The sequence below is a fragment of the Heptranchias perlo genome, chromosome 19 (assembly GCF_035084215.1).
Source record: "Heptranchias perlo isolate sHepPer1 chromosome 19, sHepPer1.hap1, whole genome shotgun sequence".
NCBI classification, from domain to species: Eukaryota; Metazoa; Chordata; class Chondrichthyes; order Hexanchiformes; family Hexanchidae; genus Heptranchias; species Heptranchias perlo.
The window spans coordinates 24,008,886-24,031,706 of NC_090343.1; the positions used below are offsets into that span (position 1 = coordinate 24,008,886).

The 22,821-nt window shown below is 42.1% G+C and overlaps 1 protein-coding gene across 1 annotated transcript in view; it reads left to right on the top strand.

Annotated features, from left to right (window-relative positions):
* The first annotated feature begins 361 nt into the window (after positions 1–361).
* The window catches only part of LOC137335239 (dnaJ homolog subfamily C member 5), a 57,420-nt gene continuing 34,960 nt past the window's right edge, over positions 362–22,821 (top strand). The window contains exon 1 of the mRNA XM_068000494.1: positions 362–497. The gene's annotated coding sequence lies outside the window, so the exon portion shown is untranslated. The remainder of the gene's footprint in view (positions 498–22,821) is intronic.

The window sequence follows — 22,821 nt, forward strand, 5'->3', positions numbered from 1 at the left end:
ACTTGCACGATTCAACCGAACTTGCCTACCTCCTTCTACAGCGCGGATTGGTGATTTACTGATCAGAGCCATTCGACTACCGCATCGATAGGGCTCGCGATTGGTCAACATAGCTGTCAATCTTCTGTCGTCACCCTAATGCTGCTCGCAGCTCTCGTTGCCGGTGAGAAGGGGGGAGAATCTCTGCGCATGCGAGAGCGCCGCGGCGCATGATCGGACTTGGCTTTTTTTTTAATCGCTTAACGGTCGGTGAGTGGGCGGCATTCCAATTCCCAGGGTGCAGAGCGCAATGCAGCGCGAGACTTTTTTGCTCTTCCAACGGTAAATGGACGCTGGAGCGCGAGGGGAGGGGTAAGGGGAGGAGAGAGAGAGAGGGGAAGTGAAGAGAAGAGAGGAGGCGCTGAGCGAAAGGTGAAGTGCTGACGGAAATATCTGTGATATGGTTCATGTTGCAAGAGGTTGACGAAAATCGACTCACCGCAGAGAGAGAAAAAAAGGTAAAAAGTGGCGGATCGCAGGGTCAGCACCGGGTGTTTTATTATGTATTCTCCCTCCCATCGCCGCCTTGCCTTTGTCCCGGTATTTAGTGCTGAATGTTGTGCGCGATCTAAGCGATGCATGATGGCGTTAGGTCTGATCCGCTGCCGCAGACAACGCTATAAATCTGCCGCTCAGTGGATTTGGAGAGGATTTATTCGGCTAGGTTATTCTACCGTTTTAAAATTTTGTAACGTCTCCTTTTTTTAAAAAAAAAACCTAGAAACCTTGGGTTAGCCTTGAGATGATTTTAGTGGGAAGGCGGCATATAGAGATCAGCGATCGTTGTCGACAGTCACACGCTTTTGAATGGGGAGCTCCAGGGTTCGGATCAAACGCAAAAAGCAGCATTGCAGATTTTTCTTGCACAAATATGGAGAGAGCGAGAGGAAATACATGCTTCAATACCGGGGATAATTAGCTTACTGTCGGCAGTTGCCAATGGCAGATCCTTCATGCTATGATTTTATTTATTGAGGGTGATATTCAGTAGCATTTCTGAACTAAAATGCGTCAGAAATCAGATGAGATCGGGTACCCCGGATTTCTGCAAATGGTGAACATCCGAGAGCTGAGTAATCCCTACTCGTTCCAGCCTAGGGTGGGGGGGAGGGGCTGGATGGGTTTTTAATCATGATGTATTTAACCTTATTGCTTTATAAAATGCAGTGCGATGCTCCGTTAAAAACTCACGTTTCTCATGTTATATATCACATTCAAGGATCCTCTTAAAATATGTTCCAAATATTTTGCTGTTTTTTCAGTAACAGCGCAGTTTCCAGCTGACACATTTACGTTGTAAGTACATTTAAGATAGCAGCAGAGTATGCATACACTGCTCTTCATATGATGACACGAGAAAATGGCTGGCTATTTTTAATAAGGCATTAGCAATTTAATAAATTTTTGGCTTACACCAAAAATATAGGAGAAAGGTATGTGTATATATAGAAGTCATGGCTGCTGCAACTTTTAGTGAATTTTTGGTCTCGGTTGACAGAAATTTTAATAGAATTTAATATAATTAAATTTTAGCTATTGAGTTTGAGAACACTACCAGATTTGTTACTTTATAATTGAAGCTTATTCCAAACTTGAAGTCGATATAGAAATGCCAATGATTATTTACAACAGCTGAATAATGCAAAGTGAACAGATTTTATCAGTTAAATATTGCATTATTGGTGTGGTACTGAATGCAAGTGATGATACATCTGTAATGAAGCCTTAACTATATTGTTGCATTCTTACTACTTTTCAGGATGAATATGCAGCAAAATTGGAATCTAGCTCCAATTATAGAATCTCACAGCACAGAGGGAGGCCATTGTGCCTGTGCTAGCAGTTTGAAAGAGCTATCCAATTAGTCCCACTCCCTTGCTCTTTCCCCATAGCCCTGTAAATTTTTCCCCTTCAAGTATACATCCGATTCCCTTTTTAAAGTTACTATTGAATCTGCTTCCACCACCCTTTCAGGTAGTGCATTCCAGATCATAACAACTCACTGCATTAAAAAAATTCTCCTCCTCTCTCCCTGGTTCTTTTGCCAATTATCTTAAATCTGTATCCTCTAGTTACTGACCCTTTTGCCAGTGGAAGTCATTTCTCCCTATCTACTCTATCAAAACCCTTCATAATTTTGAATACCTGTATTAAATCTCTTAACCTTCTCTGTGCTCAGGAGAACAATTCCAGCTTCTCGTGTCTCCACATAACTGAGGTGCCTCATCCCTGGCACCATTCTAGTGAATCTCCTCTGCACCCTCTCCAAGGCCTTGACATCTTTCCTAAAGTGTGGTGCCCAGAATTGGACACAAACTCCAGCTGAGGCCTAACCAGTAATTTATAAAGGCTTAGCATAACTTCCTTGCTTTTGTACTATATGCCACTGTTTATAAAGCCCAGGATCCTGTATGCTTTTTAACAACCGTATCAACTTGTCCTGCCACCTTCAAAGATTTGTGTATGTGAACCCCCAGGTCTCTGTTCCTGCACCCCTTTTAAAATTGTACAATTTTGTTTATAAAAACAGAAAATGCTGGAAATACTCATGTCAAGCAGCGTCTGTGGAGAGAGAAACACAGTTAATGTTTAAGGCGATGACCTTGACCCAGCATCCAACGTATTTTGTTTATATTGCCTCTCTTGATCCTTCCAAAATGCATCACTTCACACTTCTCTGCATTAAATTTCACCTGCCACGTGTCTGCCCATTTCACCAGTCTGTCTATGTCCTCCTGAAGTTTGCTACTATCCTCACTGTTTACTACATTTCCAAGTTTTGTGTCATCTGCAAACTTTGAAATTATGCTTTGTATTCACAAGTCCAGGCTGTTGATATATATCAGAGTTGTGAGCCTAATACTGACCCCTGGGGGGGGACCATTGTATACATCCCCTCCAGTTTGATAAACAACTGTTCACCACAACTCTTTGCTTTCTGTCTCTTAGCCAATTACGTATCCATGCTGCCACTGCCCATTTAATCCCACAGGCTTCGATTTTGCTAACAAGTCTATAAAGTGGCACTTTGTCAAATGCCTTTTGAAAGTCCATATACACAACATCAACTGCACTACCTTCATCAACCCTCTGTTATTCATCGAAGAACTCAATCAAGTTTGTCAGGCATGACTTGCCATTAACAAATCCACGTTGGCTGTCATTTGTTAACCCATGTTCTTCCAAGTGATAATTAATTTTGTCCTGGATTATGCTCTCTTTAAATTTCCCCATCACTGACTTTAGGCTGACTGGCCTATAGTTACCAGGTTTATCCCCCACCCCTTTTTTGAACAGTGCTGTAACATTTGCAGCTCTCCATTCCTCTGGCACCATTCCCATATCCAAGGAGGATTGAAAGATTCTGGCCAGATCGTCTGCTATTTCCACCCGTACTTCCCTCAGCAACCCAGGATGCATCCCATCTGGACCTGCTGACTTATTTACTTTACGTGCTGCCAATCTTTTAAGTACCTCCTCTTTATCTATTTTTATCCAATCCTATTTCTCTACCCCCTTCACCTTTACCACGAGATTAAGGGGAGAGTTTCATCTCACCAGTCTGGGCAAAATTTGAATCCAGGTCTGAGGTGCAAGACTGGAGTCTAACTCACTGCACCACCTGGTTTATGTGAAGTCAGGTTTTAAAAAAAGCACAAACTATTAAGTTTGTAATTTTTAAATCCAGCAAATAACTTGAATTCTAGTTCCTTTTCTAAATCCATCTGAATGTATGGATGTCACTACTAAATTAATGTTGATTTGTGAAATTTGCCAGCATTTGCTGAGTAAATAATTGGACTTTGTGTTGTGCAAAATGCACCTTTTAACCTTTTTTGAGGACAATGTGAGTAATATTAGAGCAAAATAGAAAATCTGGCATGAGTCCAGCTTTTTCTTTGTTTAGAGATTACTGTAAATGATGGTTGTGTTCTGCTTATTTATTCAGTTCCATGGTATTGTATTCAACATTTAGAATTGCAAAGAATGCAACTTATAGCTGTTGTATGTAATGGAAAAAAAAATGAAGAGACTCAGCAATGGTGAGAATATGACTGGTCCAGTTAACAGGTGAAAGTATTCTAAATATGTGCTGACAGCACTATACTTGCAATCCATAGGAAGCATCTTATGCAGGTTTTTTTGTAGCTAGCTGCACCAAAAACACATTACAGTAAGTACATAATTTAGTTTCTGTTATGTACCGACCAGTAACTTCTGTTAGCAATTAATTGGTTCTGCGGTCAAGTTGCTCTGCAGCCTTAATTTGTGCCTTGAAATAGTACTTGTTTTGAAAATGTGTAAGAAAACTAAGTATTCACTAGGAAGAAATTCCCTTGAAGTTTATTAACAAAATGTTTATTATTTGTTGGACTGTTGTTTTGGGACTTTATTTTATGATTTGTGCACATCTTGATTCAGTGGTATCATTCTTGTCTGATTCAGAAAATCATGGGTTCAAACCCCATTCCAGGACTTGAGCTGACACTTCAGGGCAATATTGAGTGAGTCCTGAATTGTCACAAAGTTGTCATCTTTTCGATGCAAACCCCTGTCTGCTGGGAATTTTCCCGGTCTCCTGGCTAAATTTTCTCAACCAACACCAATTTTCATTGATATGGCACCCTTAGTGTAGAATATCATCCCAAGGGGGAAAAATGCATCAAGGTTTTATCTCTCAGCATCATTTGAAAATGAGTTCTCCAGTGTCCTGGCCAATTTTTCCGTCAACCAACACCACCAACAATAAATGTTTAACTGGTCATTCATCTCATTAAGGTTTGTAGGACCTTGCCGAGCACAAATTGGGTGCTGCATTTGCCTACAAAACAAGTGTCTAAACTTCAATAGTAATTCATTATCTGATACCCTGAGGATGTGAAAGGTACTATCTAAATGCAGGCTCCTGCCTCCTCTTACCTGCCAGGTTATAGCAGGTAAGTAGAATGCCGTTTCCATTTGGGACACATTGCTGCAATCAGGCACTCCCAGATGAGATGTGACGTCATTAGATGCAGAGTAAAGCACCTTTTACTCTTCCCTAACAATGTGTCTCTGCCCCAACCTCAAAAGCACTCCTTATTGCAACAGGTGAAATTTTTCCTATTTCTCAAACTAGCCATACTGTGGCTTTTCTGAGTAATGTTGGCAATGAAGAGGGCAGGGATGTTCTGTGGACCTATGCCTACTCGGAGCTGCATTGAAACTACCCAACTTCATTTCTCATTAGCTCTTGCAGCCTGCAGGCAGAGGAGACTTTCATCTCATTAGTCTGTACTGGATTTGAACCCTGATCCCAGAGGTGAAAGGTCGGCGTCTAAACACTGTACAACTTACTTTGCCTAATATGCTTTTACTATTCAGTGTCAGAAATTTTACAGAATTATTTTTGCTGATGATTTAAAAATCTATTTAATTTGAAAGCAGCAAAGGAAATTCAGCCCTGTAGAATATTGAGACATGAGTTGTTCATTAATTTCATCTACCGGTAACTTTTAACCTTGATGACTAATGTTGCTGAGTCCTGCAGTTACATGAAAAACACTAACTTCTTCAACTGTTTAAAGCATATGTATTGTTTTCATTCGGTTAGAGAAGAAACAAATCTCGATAAACAAATTTATCAAAAAGATAAATGTTTTTACAGGCCCCCATGTGATGCGAGTTTGGTTAGTCTCAGTCATATTCCCAACAGACATAAGTACAAAATTTCCCCAATTTGGTACTAATTCCTACTCAGTCTGATAAAGAAAAAACTTGCATTTAAATAGTGCTTTTTACAACCTCAGGACGTCCCAAAGCGCTTTACAGCTAATGAAGTACATTTGAAGTGTAGTCACTGTTGTAATGTAGGAAGCCACCTGATGTCTGGATGTGGAAAAGAGAAAAAAATGTTACACCAATTCAGTGTGGGGTACTCTTCTGAATTTCAGGCTAAGGCACAGTGTTGCTGAATAGAGATAGCTTTACTCCGTGTTTAATGTTGATGGTGGGTGCCTGATGTAGAAAGTGCTTCATTGCCCAGCATTAACATCCCTCGTTCTGAGCACAATTTTTTTAAAATGATTAGGAAATGTTCATGAAAGTATTGTCTTGTCCTTGTGCCATTACAATTTTATAAAAATGTTTGGTTTTTTTGCCAGAAATTGCATCTGTGGGATAGTAATCTGTAGAAAGATTCTTTATTGGTGATCTTTTCCCCAGTGCTTTTGCTTGTATTAAGGAGGTAATAATACAGTCTGGAAATTATTACAAGTTACACTCACATTGAGTGTTTTCATAAATCAAGACACTATTCTAATAGTTTGATTTCTTGCTGACAGTATGTGAATATGATCCTTCCAATGTGACATCTAATTGCAGGATGTGCCATGTGGTAGGTATAGAACTGCAGTATGGTTGAATCGCATTAACTGAGATTACAGTTACCTAACCAGGAATTGAAAATAAGCTGGCCTCTGACCATTTCCTTGCCGCCCTCCCCATTCCCACTCTCTTATCTCTGCTTTCTCCCAGCACCATTACCCTCGGCATCTGCCCCTGGGGGGAAAAAGAACTCTTCCTCCATTCCCGCACGCCCGCTGCACCCAGTTTCTTCACTAAATCACTTCCAAGCTCACATCTCCCTCCTCTCCTCTAGCTCTTTACCTGCCACTGCTGCTACTGACCTGCTCTACCGTTCCTTCGCTACCCTCATTCCCACCCAGTCATTCACAGTCTCCCACTCCTGTGTGCAGTACTCATTCTTGCTCACTTCCATCTGAGGCCCGCAAACCTGGCGCATGATCTACCTCAACCGTATTAAGCACCAGTATGTCGTGCTCTCCTCCATCAACTACGACTGCTTGAGGATGATTCTTGGAGGAAAGAACAACTGAAGATTCCTTTTCTCCTTAATGATCTACCTTCTCAAATCCCCTTTCCCCAGGGCCTCTATCCTTGCCTTCAAAACTAAGTTAGAAGAGTTCATGGATTTCTATTTTTCTAAGATCAAGATCGTGTAGCTGACTGTGCTGCTACGCCCCCTCGCCCTACATCTGATCCCCCATCCTTTCCTAGCTCATCTCTTTCATGAGATCTACCTCTCATTCTCTCAATCCTCCACCAACTCTACACTTGGCAAAATTGTTAATTATTCCTTTTACTCAGCTAATATCCCTCTCCCTTTCAAAACTGCTGTCATAACCCTCTCTTCAAAAAATCCACCTTTGACACATCCTACCTACACCAGCAACTACCCATCTCTAACTTCCATTCATCTTCTGAATGTGTCCCAAGTTTGTGCCCATCTCTCCCAAAACTCCTTGTTCAAATCCCTTCAGTTCAGCTTCTGCCCTGCCCACAGCATTGACACCATCCTGGCTAAAGTCATAAATGATATCCTCTGTGGCTACATTATCCCTCCTTGACATCTCTATCGTGTTTCACATATTCGACCTCGCCATCTTCCCTTATCAGCTCTTCCCATGCTACAGATTCCATCGCTCTCTTGCTATATTCTCAGGCTGAACCATGCCCTCCAAGGTCGTCTTTGACCTGGAGCCAAGCATCGAACCCCATAATCCTATTCATCAGTAAGGCCACTTACTTCCAGCTATGCAAAATCACTTGCATCCACCTCATCTCACCCCCACCATTGACAAAACCCATATCCATGCTTTGTCACCGCGAGACTTTTTTTGGATGTCCTCCTTGCCAGCTTCCTCTCCTGTATCCTCCCTAAACTCCAACTTGTTCAAAACTCAGCCACATAAATCTTCTCCTGTAATAGGTCGCACCATGTTTTCGCAGATCTAAACTGGCTCTCTGTCCCTCAGCGCATTGAATTATTTAAAATACTTTTGTTTGTCTTAAAACGTTTCCAAGGCATCGTCCCGACCTACGCTCTGCAACCTTCTCTGGCTTTGTGTCCCCTCCAGTCCTTTGACTCTGGCCTTCTGTGTATCTCCTCTCCCTCCCCTCCCAATGCTTCAGCCATCTTAGCCCTGTTCTTCGGAACTTTCTTACTAAAGCCTAACTAGTTCTTCCTCCAACTTTAAAAGCCTCCTCAAAACCTTTTCAACCATACATTTGGACACCTAGCTCTTCTACCACAGCTTGGGGTCTAGTCTTCTTCGAGGATCTTTTGGGATGTTTTCTACATTAATGGCACTGTATTAAAAGCAAGAGTTGTTCAGGTTGTAATGGTGTTTTGTGGGGTTCTCAATGTAGCTCAAATTCTGTATTAGATTAATGAAAGCACCTTGTTGCATCCCAGAACATCCCAGAGTACTACGCATTCAATGAATTACTTTTGATGTGCAGTCCCTATTGTTATGTAGGTAAATTTGACAGCAATTTAACACATAACAAGATCCCACAAACAAAAATGAGGTGAATGACTAGTTAATCTGTTTTGTTGGTGTTGGTTGAGGACCATTTCCTGTTCTTCAAATAATGCCACTGTATCTTTTATGTCCATGTTATTGGGGAGGCATCTGAAGGGTTGTATCTTCGACAATGTGTGACTCCATCTGTGTTACACTGAAGTGTCAGCCTGAGACGGGGTGTGGTGATGATGCTTAAACTCACAACCTTCTGATTTGGAGGCAGGAGTGCTTCCATTTGAGCCAAGCTGATGTGCTGCAGAATGTACAACGTACCAGGTGTAACAATCCTTAAAATGGCAATTTTCCGTAAATATATGGTTACTTAGGCAGCCAGTTTTGTTGCCCAAATTGTGACAGTAATTATATTAATTCTAAGTGGCTTGGTTAAAATGAATATTGTCCAAAATTGGCTATGGAAGGGTTGCTTTCAAACCCATATTACAGATGACGGCTGTCTGCTACAGTGCAGTTGGTAAAAGCTGTTCTTGGAATATTCTGTGCCATGAAGCTGCCATGATCAAACAGATGGTGTCTGCTAATGTGGAAGAACTCTGTTTGCTTCAGCACAATTTCACTTTTTCTTTCTTCTCCACATTTGCCCCAACTTCAAACAGTTTTAGTGATAAAATATGTTGAGAGCTTTTCTGAAATTTAAATATACAAAGTCTATTCTGTAAAAACAATCTCTAGCGCATTATATGATATTGTATGATGCACATTAGTTTACTGACTTCTAAAGGGTCTGGCAAGCCAGTTTAAAAAGATTAATTGCCATCTCAAGCAAAAATTCTGCAATCCTGCCAGTTTTTATTTGGCACAGTACTTTAAGATCCCACAGAAAATTTTAAGAATGTATGTTTTAAACCATAGAAGATTCTCAATTAATGGATACACTCTATTAAGAGGGAAGTATTTATAATTTATGGCAAATTGAGTATTGAAATTTGAATTGTTAAGTCTAGTCCTTAACCTGTTCAAAAAATGCCATTGGGAAGAGTCAAGGAACCATTAACTGTTTATTGTGATTGCTTTAGTTAATGGATTTTAGTAATTGAGGATTAGTTAGTTAAATTAAAAATGGATTTATTTTTTCATTTTTATCTTTTACTAGGAGATCATACTGACAAACTAATTTACACTAGCCCAGAAATTGCTTAGAAAAGAACGGTGAGCTCAACAGTGCTCACCGTTGTTAGTGACAAAATTGAGGAGCAAATTCCAGTGTTCGCACATGCGCAGTGAAACGTGGAAATCCAGAACTTGCTCCTCGTGGTTCACTGGTGATGAGACAGCTTCGAATTAAAGGTATATCGCTGGCTGCAATCAGTGAAATCATTGAACAAGCGCCCACTTGCTCATCTGCCCAACTGGAAAATAACTAATATCGTCACAAAACAGGCATGCTTAAAAATACCAGGTCTAAACTAAGTTTTAATGACTGCCAAACAACAAAAAATTAACTTTTAAAAATGTGGCGTCTCATTACTCTCTTTTTTAATGACCAAAAACTATTAAAAATGTTTTTAAATTTTTTTTTTACTTTTCCCTTCTGCTTCTTATTTAATTTGATTCTTTCTTACCCTCTCTTTTTTCGCTGTCTATAACTGTTTTTACAATGATTTTAATGTACCTTTCACTTCCTGGATTTAACATTGCAGCCTGCAGAAACAGTTTCGCAACTTGTCAAAAATGCTGCAGTCTGATTGGTCGAGGGGAGACAATGATCCTCTCGCTTCTCCCATTGGTCCTAACATCACTGGAGCTAACGCTGGGTGGTTCTTCACTTCCTATTAGAGGAAGTGCCCACAGTAAAGACTGCAGTAAGTTAGTGGGTTACTATAAATCCATGGAGAAGTGAACACTATTGGTTCGCCACTCCAAGCAATTTCTGGGCCACTGTGTCCAACACAGGAAGCCTGCAGAGCTTTGTTCCCTCATTCACTTCTAATTTATGGAAATGAATAAGCTAAAGCATTGTTCTTCTGTAACAATAAAGGTCTTTTGTATTATTTGGAAAAGGTAATTGTCACCTGTTCTCTCTTGGGGGAAGAAAAGATAAGCAGATGCATCAATTTTTGTTATAGATCAGTGTTTCAAGAGATGAAATTGGGACAAGCATATGGCGCATTTCCTCTGAGTTGAACCACAGAGTTGTAAGACACATATATATTAACACCTGTGATTCCCATACAGCAGATTCTCAATTTTATCTGAACTGTTGGAAGTTTCAGTGAAGGGAACATTAAACTGCTTGGGCAAGAAGATTCGAGGCTAATTAACCTGCACTGCTCTTATCCACTTACTGTCTGGTTCCATGGTGCCTATGAGAGCCCATCTTCATTTGGGTAAATGATACATGTGTGGAAAGACCTAAAAAGAAGAAAATTAACTTCCCCAATTGCAGAAAACATAAATTGCTACAAAATGGGGAGTTGTTGCTTAATAAGTTGCGGGACCTGAAAGACAATGGGCTCGATTTTGGTGCGTTCGTGGCGGGGGGGGGGGGGGCTGCGAAAATCCGGGATCCCCGGGGCGGGTCTGGAGCCTGGCTCCAACCCGCCCACTTCTGGGTTCCCCAGTGACGCATTCACATGCGCGCAGAGCCCCCGCATGTGGGACTCCCGCCAGCAATTAAAGCCGGCGGGGTGCCACTTAAAGTACTTAAACAGGTACTTCAGGTTGTTTACAGACCTGATTGACCTGATATTTTCGAAGGGATGGGAATTTGAAGTGAACTGAGACTGTTTCCCGTACTGGGGGAAACACTCCCATTTCAAATGGACGTGTTGCAGCCATCAGCCTCTGGCAGCTGCAAGGTCCATTTGACAGGTGGGGGGGGGGGGGGGAGACCTTCACTCATTGCAGGAGGCCACTCTGTCACTTTGTACAAAGTTTGGCCTCCACCACCCTCCCCCTAACAATAAAATTCACAAACTTGCACACTTACCCAGGTGTCCAGACACTCTTTCCTACCTTGTGGACCCCCTCAACTGTACATCTTCCGGATGGGGGGCCGCCGTAGCTGCAGTCATGACCTCCTCGGATGGCAAACAGGATCACCGGCCACGCCATCCACCTCTGACATGTGGAGCTCCACAACACAGTGCTGTGACACACCCACCTGCACAGCAGGAGGGAGAGCAACCACAGAGAGAGATGCGTGGCAGAGGGCACTACCCTCGGCACAGGGTCTACAGGCCGAGGCTGAGCTTCCTGGACATCTCTGAGCAGCAGTGCACACGGAGGAAATCGTGGACATCTGCAGCCTCCTTCATGCGGGGCTGCTCCCGGCTGGCCTGAGCACCATCTTCTTACCTGTCGCTGTCAGTCACCACTGCCCTCAACAACTTCTCCTTCGCATCCTTCTAGGGTGCCACCGGGGACATCACCGACGTCCCTCAGTCGTCTGCACAAAAGAGCCCTGCAAATACACCTACACCCACTCTGCAGTGACACAATGGGTGGCATCAGGTGTGGGTCTTCATAGTGATCCTCAGGAAAGGGCATTATTGCACAAACCAGACAAGATTCGCAAAGACGTGGCAGTAGTGGTGACAACATAATGGGTTATGTGAGTTGATCAAAAATTAAATATAGGTAAACACCATGACAAACCCTCAAACACCCTTGTGCATCCCCTTCATGCTCACGACACGTTTGCCTTACGCTTCCTACTGCACATATGTGATGCATGCCCTGTGGCTGCAGCACAGGTAGTAGTGGCAGGTTGAGTGAGGCTGACCGTGAAAGAGATGCATGAGTGGGTGAGTATGAGATAGAGCTATGAGATTATATGAGGATTGGGTTGAGTGGTAGTGGCGGGATGAGTACTGGCGAGGTGAGTAAGTGCAGGTAAGATGAGGATGAGCTTTGAGTGGGTGTGAGGCATGATGTGACAGAGTAGTGTTGGCAGTGCAGGAGGAGATGTGGGGTGGGAGCGGTGATGTGGCAGACAGAGTAAGTGTACTCACTTTGGCTGACCTACTTAGGTCATTGCAGCGCCTCCTGCACTGTAGGCAGGTGCGCGATATGTTGGTGGTGCTGGTGACCTCCTCTACCACCTCGAGCCAGGCCTTCTTGGTGGCAGAGTTAGGCCACTTCCTCCCGCCCGCCGGGGGGGAAGATCTCTATCCTCCTCCTCCTCCTCACCCCATCCAATGATACCTGGAATGAGGCATCATTAAACCTGGGAGCAGCCTTCCCTCTGGGCTGCTCCATGCTGTAATTTCTCCTATTTCCTGCAGCATCAGTCTGGAGGACTGTCCCTTTAAATAGAGTTCCTCCAGCTGACAGACCTTGCTGCGCATGCGCAGTCCGCCTGTCGCGTAGCTTACCAGTGGGAAACCCGGAAGCACAGGTAAGTGGCCCCCGTTAGCCTGTGATTCCGTGCGGAGCACACTGATTTCACCGGGCGCGTTACCCACGCGCCCAGTCATAAGAACATAAGAAATAGGAGCAGGAGTAGGCCAATCGGCCCCTCGAGCCTGCTCCGCCATTCAATAAGATCATGGCTGATCTGATTCTAACCTCAAATCTAAATTCATGTCCAATTTCCTGCCCGCTCCCCGTAACCCCTAATTCCCTTTACTTCTAGGAAACTGTCTATTTCTGTTTTAAATTTATTTAATGATGTAGCTTCCTGGGGCAGCAAATTCCACAGACCTACTACCCTCTGAGTGAAGAAGTTTCTCCTCATCTCAGTTTTGAAAGAGCAGCCACTTAGTCTAAGATTATGCCCCCTAGTTCTAGTTTCACCCATCCTTGGGAACATCCTTACCGCATCCACCCGATCAAGCCCCTTCACAATCTTATATGTTTCAATAAGATCGCCTCTCATTCTTCTGAACTCCAATGAGTAGAGTCCCAATCTACTCAACCTCTCCTCATATGTCCACCCCCTCATCCCCGGGATTAACCGAGTGAACCTTCTTTGTACTGCCTCGAGAGCAAGTATGTCTTTTCTTAAGTATGGAGACCCAAACTGTATGCAGTATTCCAGGTGCAGTCTCACCAATACCTTATATAACTGCAGCAATACCTCCCTGTTTTTATATTCTATCCCCCTAGCAATAAAAGCCAACATTCCGTTGGCCTTCTTGATCACCTGCTGCACCTGCAAACTAACTTTTTGATTTTCTTGCACTGGGACCCCCAGATCCCTTTGTACTGTAGTACTTTCCAGTTGCTCGCCATTAAGATAATAACTTGCTCTCCGATTTTTCCTGCTATAGTGCATAACCTCACATTTTCCAATATTGTATTGCATCTGCCAAATCTCCGCCCACTCACCCAGCCTGTCTATATCCCCTTGTAGGTTTTTTATGTCCTCCTCACTCTTTACTTTCCCTCCCATCTTTGTATCCTCTGCAAACTTTGATATGTTACACTCGGTCCCCTCCTCCAAATCGTTAATATAGATTGTAAAGAGTTGGGGACCCAGCACCGACCCCTGCGGCACACCACTGGCTACAGGTTGCCAGTCCGAGAATGTACCATTTATCCCGACTCTCTGCTTCCTGTTAGATAACCAATCCTCCACCCATGCCAGAATATTACCCCCAATCCAGTGATTCTTTATCTTGAGCAATAATCTTTTATGTGGCACCTTGTCGAATGCCTTCTGGAAGTATAAATACACTACATCCACTGGTTCCCTTTTATCCACCCTGTAGGTTATGTCCTCAAGGAACTCAAGCAAATTTGTCAGACATGACTTCCCCTTCGTAAAGCCATGCTGACTTTGTCCTATTAAATTATGTTTATCCAAATGTTCTGCTACTGTCTCCTTAATAATAGACTCCAAAATTTTACCCACCACAGATGTTAAGCTAACTGGTCTATAATTTCCAGCCTTCTGCCTACTACCCTTTTTAAATAAGGGTGTTACATTGGCAGTTTTCCAATCTGCCGGGACCTTTGCCGAGTCTAGAGAATTTTGGAAAATTATTACCAAAGCATCCACAATCCCTACTGCCACTTCCCTCAAGACCCTAGGATGTAAGCCATCAGGTCCAGGGGATTTATCCGCCTTGAGTCCCATTAATTTACTGAGTACCAATTCCTTAGTGATTTTAATTGTATTTAGCTCCTCCCCTCCCCTCCCCCCCCCCCCCCCCCCAGAGCCCCCTGTTTGTCCAGTGTTGGGATATTCTTAGTGTCCTCTACCGTAAAGACTGAAACAAAATATTTGTTCAGCATTTTTGCCATCTCCATGTTTCCCACCATTAATTTCCTGGTCTCATCCTCTAAAGGACCTACGTTTGCCTTAGCCACCCTTTTTCTTTTTATATAACTGTAGAAACTCTTGCTATCTGTTTTTATATTTTTTGCTAATTTATTTTCATAATCTATCTTCCCTTTCTTAATCAATCCTTTCGTTACTTTTTGCTGTCTTTTGAATACTTCCCAATCTTCTATCCTCCCACAAAGTTTGGCTACCTTATATGTCCTTGTTTTTAGTCGGATACTATCCTTAATTTCTTTACTTAGCCACGGATGGCTGTCATTTCTTTTACACCCTTTTTTCCTCAGTGGAATATATATTTTTTGAAAGTTGTAAAATAACTCCTTGAATGAACACCACTGCTCATGTACCGTCTTACCCTTTAATCTATTTTCCCAGTCCACTTTAATCAATTCCGCTCTCATACCATCATAGTCTCCTTTATTCAAGCTCAGTACGCTTGTTTGAGAACCAACCTTCTCACCCTCGAATTGGATATGGAATGTAACCATGTTATGGTCACTCATTCCAAGGGGATCCTTAACTAGGACATTATTAATTAATCCTGGCTCATTACACAGGTCCAGGTCCAAGGTTGCTTGCCCCCTTGTTGGTTCAGTTACATACTGCTCAAGAAATCCATCCCTAATACACTCAATAAACTCTTCCTCAAGGCTGCCCTGCCCAATTTGATTTGTCCAGTTAATATGATAGTTAAAATCCCCCATAATTATAGCTGTTCCCTTATTACATGCCCCGACTATTTCCTGATTCATACTTCTTCCAACAGAGTTGCAACTATTAGGAGGCCTATATACTACGCCCACGAGTGTTTTTTGCCCCTTATTATTCCTTATCTCTACCCAAACTGTTTCATTATCCTGATCCTTTGTCCCAATATCTTTTCTCTATTACAGTGATTCCTTCCCTTATTAACATAGTCACCCTTCCTTCCTGCCTGCCCTTCCTGATTGTTAAATACCCTGGCATATTTAATTCCCAGTCGTTGTCACCCTGCAGCCATGTTTCTGTAATGGCCACAAGATCATACCCATACATCATTATTTGTGCCGTTAACTCGTCCATTTTGTTACGAATGCTACGTGCATTCAGATAAAGAACTTTCAAATATGTTTTGTGACACTTAGTTCCTGCTTTTTCCTTTTTTAACACTTTACCTTTTACTCCATACCTTCTGTCCCTTCCTGATACGCTTTCCTCTGTCTCCCTGCTCAGGTTCCCAACCCCCTGCCACAGCTTTGATGCTGGGTTAATCGCCTTACGCCTTCTAGTTTTCATTTTATCTGTCGTGCCTAAAGTACCTAAAATGCCTAAAGTACACTTTCTTTCCGCTGCTCTATGCTTTTCCCTTTCACTTGTTCTTGAACAACTGTTTGTACTATTTGTATTGTAGATTTCCCCTGGGTCTTCCCCTCTCTTGCTGCTCTCAACTTTATTCCCTTCTGACTCCCCGCTCAGGTTCCCATCCCCCTGCCACTCTAATTTAAACCTTCCCCAACAGCACTAGCAAACACCCCCGCGAGGACATTTGTCCCGGTCCTGCTCGGGTGTAACCCGTCACGCTTGTACAGGTCCCACCTTCCCCAGAACCGGTCCCAATGTCCCAGGAATCTAAATCCCTCCTACACCATCCCTGCAGCCACGCATTCATCCTGTCTATTCTCCTGTTCCTATACTCACGCACACAGTGGACCTGCCCCTGCTGCGCACCCGCCGCCCTTCTAATATCGAGCCCGATGTATTGTGGGAATAAACTAGCTGTGGTGATGTCAAGCGTATTTCATTAATCAAATTTCCATCATAAATACTAAATATCTTGCTTATACTGGCAATTAGAGGCTGCATTTATGTAAACTTTGGATTTTTTCTGTTTCATTGATAGAAACATTTTTAGGGAAAGCCTTCTAATTATAATTTATTTGCAATAGTAGGAGTTCATTTCACTATAAAATGTTTAAAACTAAGGCTTCTTTTTGCTAACGAGTCATTCCTATTTGCAGCATTATATTGGTAGACTCCACACCTTTTCCTGCTGTATTAACATCCTGAGATCAAATTATGTTAATACATGGTGCAGCACTGAAATACCCTTTCCTGGCCACCATTAGCTAATTAGACTGCATTGGCTCTTGATGTGATTTGTGCAGCTTTCTGTGTAGCCATTTTATTTCTGTGATATATGTTAGATTGTATTGCAAAGCAGGAGAGAGGTGAAAACCCATGTTGAAATGGAACCTTAACATGAGCTGTATTTTTATCATCCAAGAAACCAGTTAACTTTATCCCAGCTGTGCAGATTGATGCTCAGCAATGTGTTTGGAAGACAGGCAAAGGATAAATTAATTGTTTTATTTTCTCAACTGTTAGGCTGAGTTCCCCCCACTCCAAATGAATAGGAAGTGAGAGCAAGCCATATTAGTTATTATTGAATTTAGACAATTTTATATATTTAAATTGTATTCAGGACAGTTAACCTTGTTCATGCTATGCTGTGTCCCCCTGCCATAGATGCAGGATAATGTAGTTTATAGATTCCGTCAATGCTACACCACAGTTGATCTTTCTGTTTGCAACTTGTTACTTGTTTTTAGGGATCGTAAAATTAATTTTTATCAGCTTACACAATTCATGTATTTCTTTGGAAAGTGAATCAACTTTCCCCCTAGATTTGAGGGGGTGGAACCTAGTTTCCCATTGTCCAGAGATGCACATGTGTTGCATCCATGACATCAGTGCACACATTACAACCTGTACCTTGTCTTGCTAATGTCATGGATGCAATGGGCATACATCTCTGGACTTGTTTTTTGTAAGAAAAGAAACATGGCGTGTGCAATTTGAATATTTTTAAAGGAAACTGTTTCAGTACTGCTGTGATCTGAGTCAGCCTTCAATTCTTTATATTGCAGCAAATATCAATCTTTCATTCCCAGTTTGGTACAACAGTGCAGTGACACAATTACAATATCGGTAATCCCCTGATTCAAGGCTGACTCAGGTCACACACCAAGGCATCGTTTACTAAAAGCATGATTACATCCCACCTTCTATGTGGCTGGAACCATGTAATAAACTTAGAAGTAAAATTGAAGAACCTAAGTTTGGATAAAAAGCTATCTAGGGGTTAAGTGACAGGCCAGTAGTGAGCCCAATTAAAGCGTTGTCCATAAATGATAGCTAATTTTGTGTTATCATTTAGCTTGATTGTACCTCTAAGTCCCTTTCTTGTTATCATGAGTTTTAGTATTCAAAAAACTTTACGAAAGCCTTATTCCAATATTCATTTTGCTGCCGCTCACTGTCTAAGCTCACACTTGGAAGTACCAGAGGCTGGCCAATACTACTGGAACTGTACCCTTGTGTGAATCAGTGTCTTCAGAAAAGGGGGGGAATGGAAGAAAAGTTCAGTCATAGTGCTGTTCCTAAGGCCACAACCATTGTATAAGTTCCATTGTTAGCTGAATATTAGGAAAAGTTACTGCAAACATATGGGGGGATGGGGAGGGAATGAGAGCAGAAACATGATGTTGGGGTTAAATCCCCATGAACTGTTGTGTAGTCTTGTATGCATCATATACAAACAATTAGTAAGCCACTGCTTGTTCAAAAGTGTTTGTATGTTTCCAGAATTGTTTGAACAGTTGATTAGCCAGAATGCATAGATAAGAACGATGCAGTATAATTTTGACTTTAAATACATCTGTGTAGAATTAAGCATCAGATTGAACAAATTGTATCCTTTATGTTACTAATCTTTGGTTTGGACCGTGCTACAGTGTTCTTTTGTAGGTCCAAGTCCTCTCGCTTCAGTGAGTAATGGAACTGTTGCAGGTCAGTAGAAGTTTCAAATAAATTGACATGTAGATGCAAGTTTGCAATACTGTATTTAGCAACTGATTATCAACTTTTGTGTAAATATAATCAACTTGTGAAAAGGGGCCAACGTTGACAAATTTGTGTGGATAACTATTGCATGTTAGCAATGTTATCCATTACATTTGTTTGGTTTTGAAATTATTTTGCAGGCTATCAAAGTAATCCTGCAGCTTAGTTAGCTAGGGGGGGGAGACTTCACATTAGAGGGAAATAAACCATGGGTGAATTGTTTATTTCAAGGTAATGCAGTTTGTTGCTGGTGTCGAGATTGTAGTATGGCTGTTTAATTCAGTGCGCAATCTCTGTTGATATGGCATTCGAACAATGATGGTCAGGAAAAGACCCTCTGGTCCATCCAGCCTGTCCCACACAATTGTGATACCTTGTGCGTCACAATATACACATCCCGTACCCCACCCAAAACCATGTGATCTCCTGGGAGAGGATTAAAAACCCGGGCCAATTTGGGGGGGAAAATTCTTCGACACCCTTAGGTGATCGAAACTAGTCCAGGAGATCACTCTGGCCCTGATAATGCTATGTAGTACCTACCTTCTATACGAGATGCTCTCCGCTCCAGCCAGAAACATGATGGCTTGAAGGAATTCAGCAAATCGGCATCCACCACACGACCGGCAGTTGTTTCCAAAGGTCCATTATTCTCTGCGATTAAAATCACCTCCTGAAAACTAGGCTAGATCTGATCCCTAGGCCTCTCTAACCTATTGAATTGGAACAAACTGTCTATTCAAACACAATCTATTCCCTTCATCGTTTTATAAACCTCAATCAAATCACCCTAAAGTCTACACTTCTCTAAAGTGTAGAGTCCCAGCTCTTTTAGCCTATCTTGATAACTAAGATGCTTCAAACCAAAAAAAAAATTAGTGGCTCTCCTCTGCACCCTTTCGAAAGCCTCAATATCACCCACTATGTGAGGAGACTAAAACTGGATACAGTATTTATTCTAGCTGAGGCCTAACCAAGGTCTTGATATGGTGAAACATACCATTGTATTAATTTGTGCTGTCCAGTTACCAGATAATTTTTTCCTTTTTACCTGAATAATCCAGCGCTGCTGATAATTAACCTTTAATAGGATGCTCTTTAATTCTTTTGTAGTGTTTCTTGTAAAGTGCCAAATGCTGTGCATGAGGTGCCCACTGAATAATTGAAAGCTTTAGCAGTTGTCACTTCAGTTTTTTTTTAATGTTGCTTGGTTTAAACTGCCTATGCTGCTAAAACTACTACAGAAACTTGACCATAACCTTGTGAGAAATGCATTTTGAGAAAATAATTGTGTTTACACTTGAAATAAGCGCCCTGTGGAAAAACGCAGATGCATTGTACATGGCTTCAGAATCAATAGATACATAGAAGTTATAACATGGAAACAGGCCAGTCTGCCCAACCATTCAGTTTTGTTTATCCTTCAAATGAGCAAATAGTTTTTCATCACATTTACCCACCTTGTTCAATGGAAATAAAAATCAGGAGAGATATTGGCTGCCAATTCGCTATTGCCTGTTTTACACTATTGCACAAAGTCAAAATTATCCCCATTTGAGTTGGCATACTTCCTCCTCTGAATCTTGGATTTCAAACTGATGGGATGAAAGTCTCCTCTCTGCTTGTAGGATCTTTAAGGAAATGGGTTTGGTGCTCTCAATCCAATTCTCGGTGGATGTGGGCAACAACTGAAACTGTCCATAATTGGCTTGAAATCAAAAATCACATCCAAAGAAAAAAGAAAAAAATAATCAGTATAATACCATCTGCATTTAGGGTTATGGCACTTTGGGACAGAGTACAGGGACTATTGCTGCTCATCTGGCCCATACTCAACTTGACCAGCAAAGTGTATGATTCTGACTTATGTTTTTGGGTCTTTTCTGTCCGTCCTTCTTTTGATTATTTTGCCTCTCGTATCTTAGGTCACTCTTGTGGGCAATTGCCAACTCCCTGTACCCAAGTGTCTATCTTAGGCTCCAGATGTAGGTAAGCTTTTGGTAACATGCCTGGGATAATGAAACAAACTTTATTAATTACTTTTAGCTGCTGGACTTATCCCTTCATATGATCCATTTTGTCTTTGAATAAAGCATCATGCCTTCAGACCTTGTTTTAAGTTTAAAACCATTAAGCAAATTTATCTAACAAAAGATGAACAAGCAAATAAATGTCATATTTACAGTAGTAAGTCTATTATCTAACTTCTTGAGTAGACAAAGTAATTTAAAAAATTACAACGTTAAGAACTAAACTAATTCTTTGCAAATAACATTCAAGTACATTCCGTTTAGTGAGCTTATCACTGTGGAATCCTGTAATAATGTAAACTGTTTTCTTGGAAATACCAACTCAATGTTTTTTTTTCCTTAGGAGTTTCAAACTGACTGGTCCTTCCTTTAAATGAAGCACCAAGTTGACTTTTGATTTAAAGAGAAGGCCCCTTTTTTATATCCCATAGAGTTACTTGGACTTCATGGATTTGAATATGTGACCATTCAAGTTTAAAAAGGAACTGGTAGTCATATACAAACTGCTCCTTTTTTAGCTGGGTCAACTTCCATGTTTTTTCCAGCCCACTGCATTATACAGAGTCTAGGAACAAGAAGTGCATATTGGGAAGATAAATACATTGCCTTACACTTCCTACTGCACATACCTGATGCATGCCCTGTGGCTGCAGCACAGGTAGTGGCAGGTTGAGTGAGGCTGACCGTGAAAGAGATGCATGAGAGGGTGAGTATGAGATAGAGCCATGAGATTGTATGAGGATTGGGTTGAGTGGTAGTGGCGGGATGAGTACTGGCGAGGTGAGTAAGTGCAGGTAAGATGAGGATGAGGTTTGAGTGGGTGTGAGGAGTGATGTGACAGAGTAGTGTTGGCAGTACAGAAGGAGATGTGGGGTGGGGGCGGTGGTGTGGCAGACGGAGTGTAGGGGAATGAGTCAGTGTACTCACTTTGGCTGACCTACTTAGGTCATTGCAGCGCCTCCTGCACTGTACGCAGGTGCATGGTGCAGGTGACCTCCTCTGCCACCTCGAGCCAGGCCTTTTTGGTGGCAGAGGCAGGTCGCTTCCTCCCGCCCACTGTGGGGAGGGGGGGGGGGGGGGGGGGGAGATCTCTGTCCTCCCCCTCCTCCTTCTCACCCCATCCAATGATACCTGGAGTGAGGCATCATTAACCCGGGAGCAGCCTTCCCCCTGGGTGCTCCATGCTGTAATTGTTCCTATTTCTTGCAGCATCAGTCAGTGGAGGACTGCCCCTTTAAATAGACCTCCTCCAGCTGACAGACCTTACTGCGCATGCGCAGTCCACCCGACGCGCAGCTCAGCAGCGGGGAACCCGGAAGACCAGGTAAGTGGATCCAATTAGGCTGCGATCGCACGCGGGGCTGACTGATTTCACCGGGCGCATTACCCACGCGCCCAGTCGCTCCCCCGCCGCGAACCCGCAGCCCTCCTAATATCGAGCCCATTTTGACTTTGATTTATTTTGGTGCTGAACACAACATGCCATTTGTTTGGTTATAATCCTGTTCTTCCTCTATCTGCATGTAGTGATTTGGTTGATGCCTGCCTTTCAGATAGGAATTTGACTACACTGTAGAGAAGTGTCAGAAGCAAAAAGAACGTCACCACTTGTGTTGACATCTGCCATGTCTTGTAGATAAGAAATGATCAAGCAAAGCTTCCACATTGGATGTAATAAGACAAACATCCATTTATTCTGACTCAGTTTGTGAAGCTATAGATCCAGTTCAACAGCTTATTAAACACACCACAAAAGGCCACTCACTGTTTCTATCCTGGTAATACCATCCTTTCCTCTCAACCTGCTTAAAACTGAAGCAGATAAAAATTACCAGAATAATTTAGCATACCAAATTACTGTAGAAATTATACACGTCCTAAAATGGAGCATGGATAGATTCTGCATTATACAATGGGTGTTACTTCAGGAGCATTGTGATGCCACTATTTAATTGGTTACAATGTATGCCATGTGATCAAGTGTCTTTTGCTGCCATGCTTCTCTGTTCAAATTCCATCCTGCCCTCTCCCAAAAAAAAGGGAAGGAGGAGGAAGCAAGCATACTAACAATTTCACAAACATTTGAAAAACATTAATAAAAATCGGTAATGGTGAGCTGCATTCAAACCTAAATTTACTTAATAATGTAGAACTGCATAATCACTATAGGTGTTTGCTGTCACTGATACACATCAATAAAAGTTAGATTCTCTTATTTAAACAAATATATTTTAAAATGAAAGTGACTTGATAG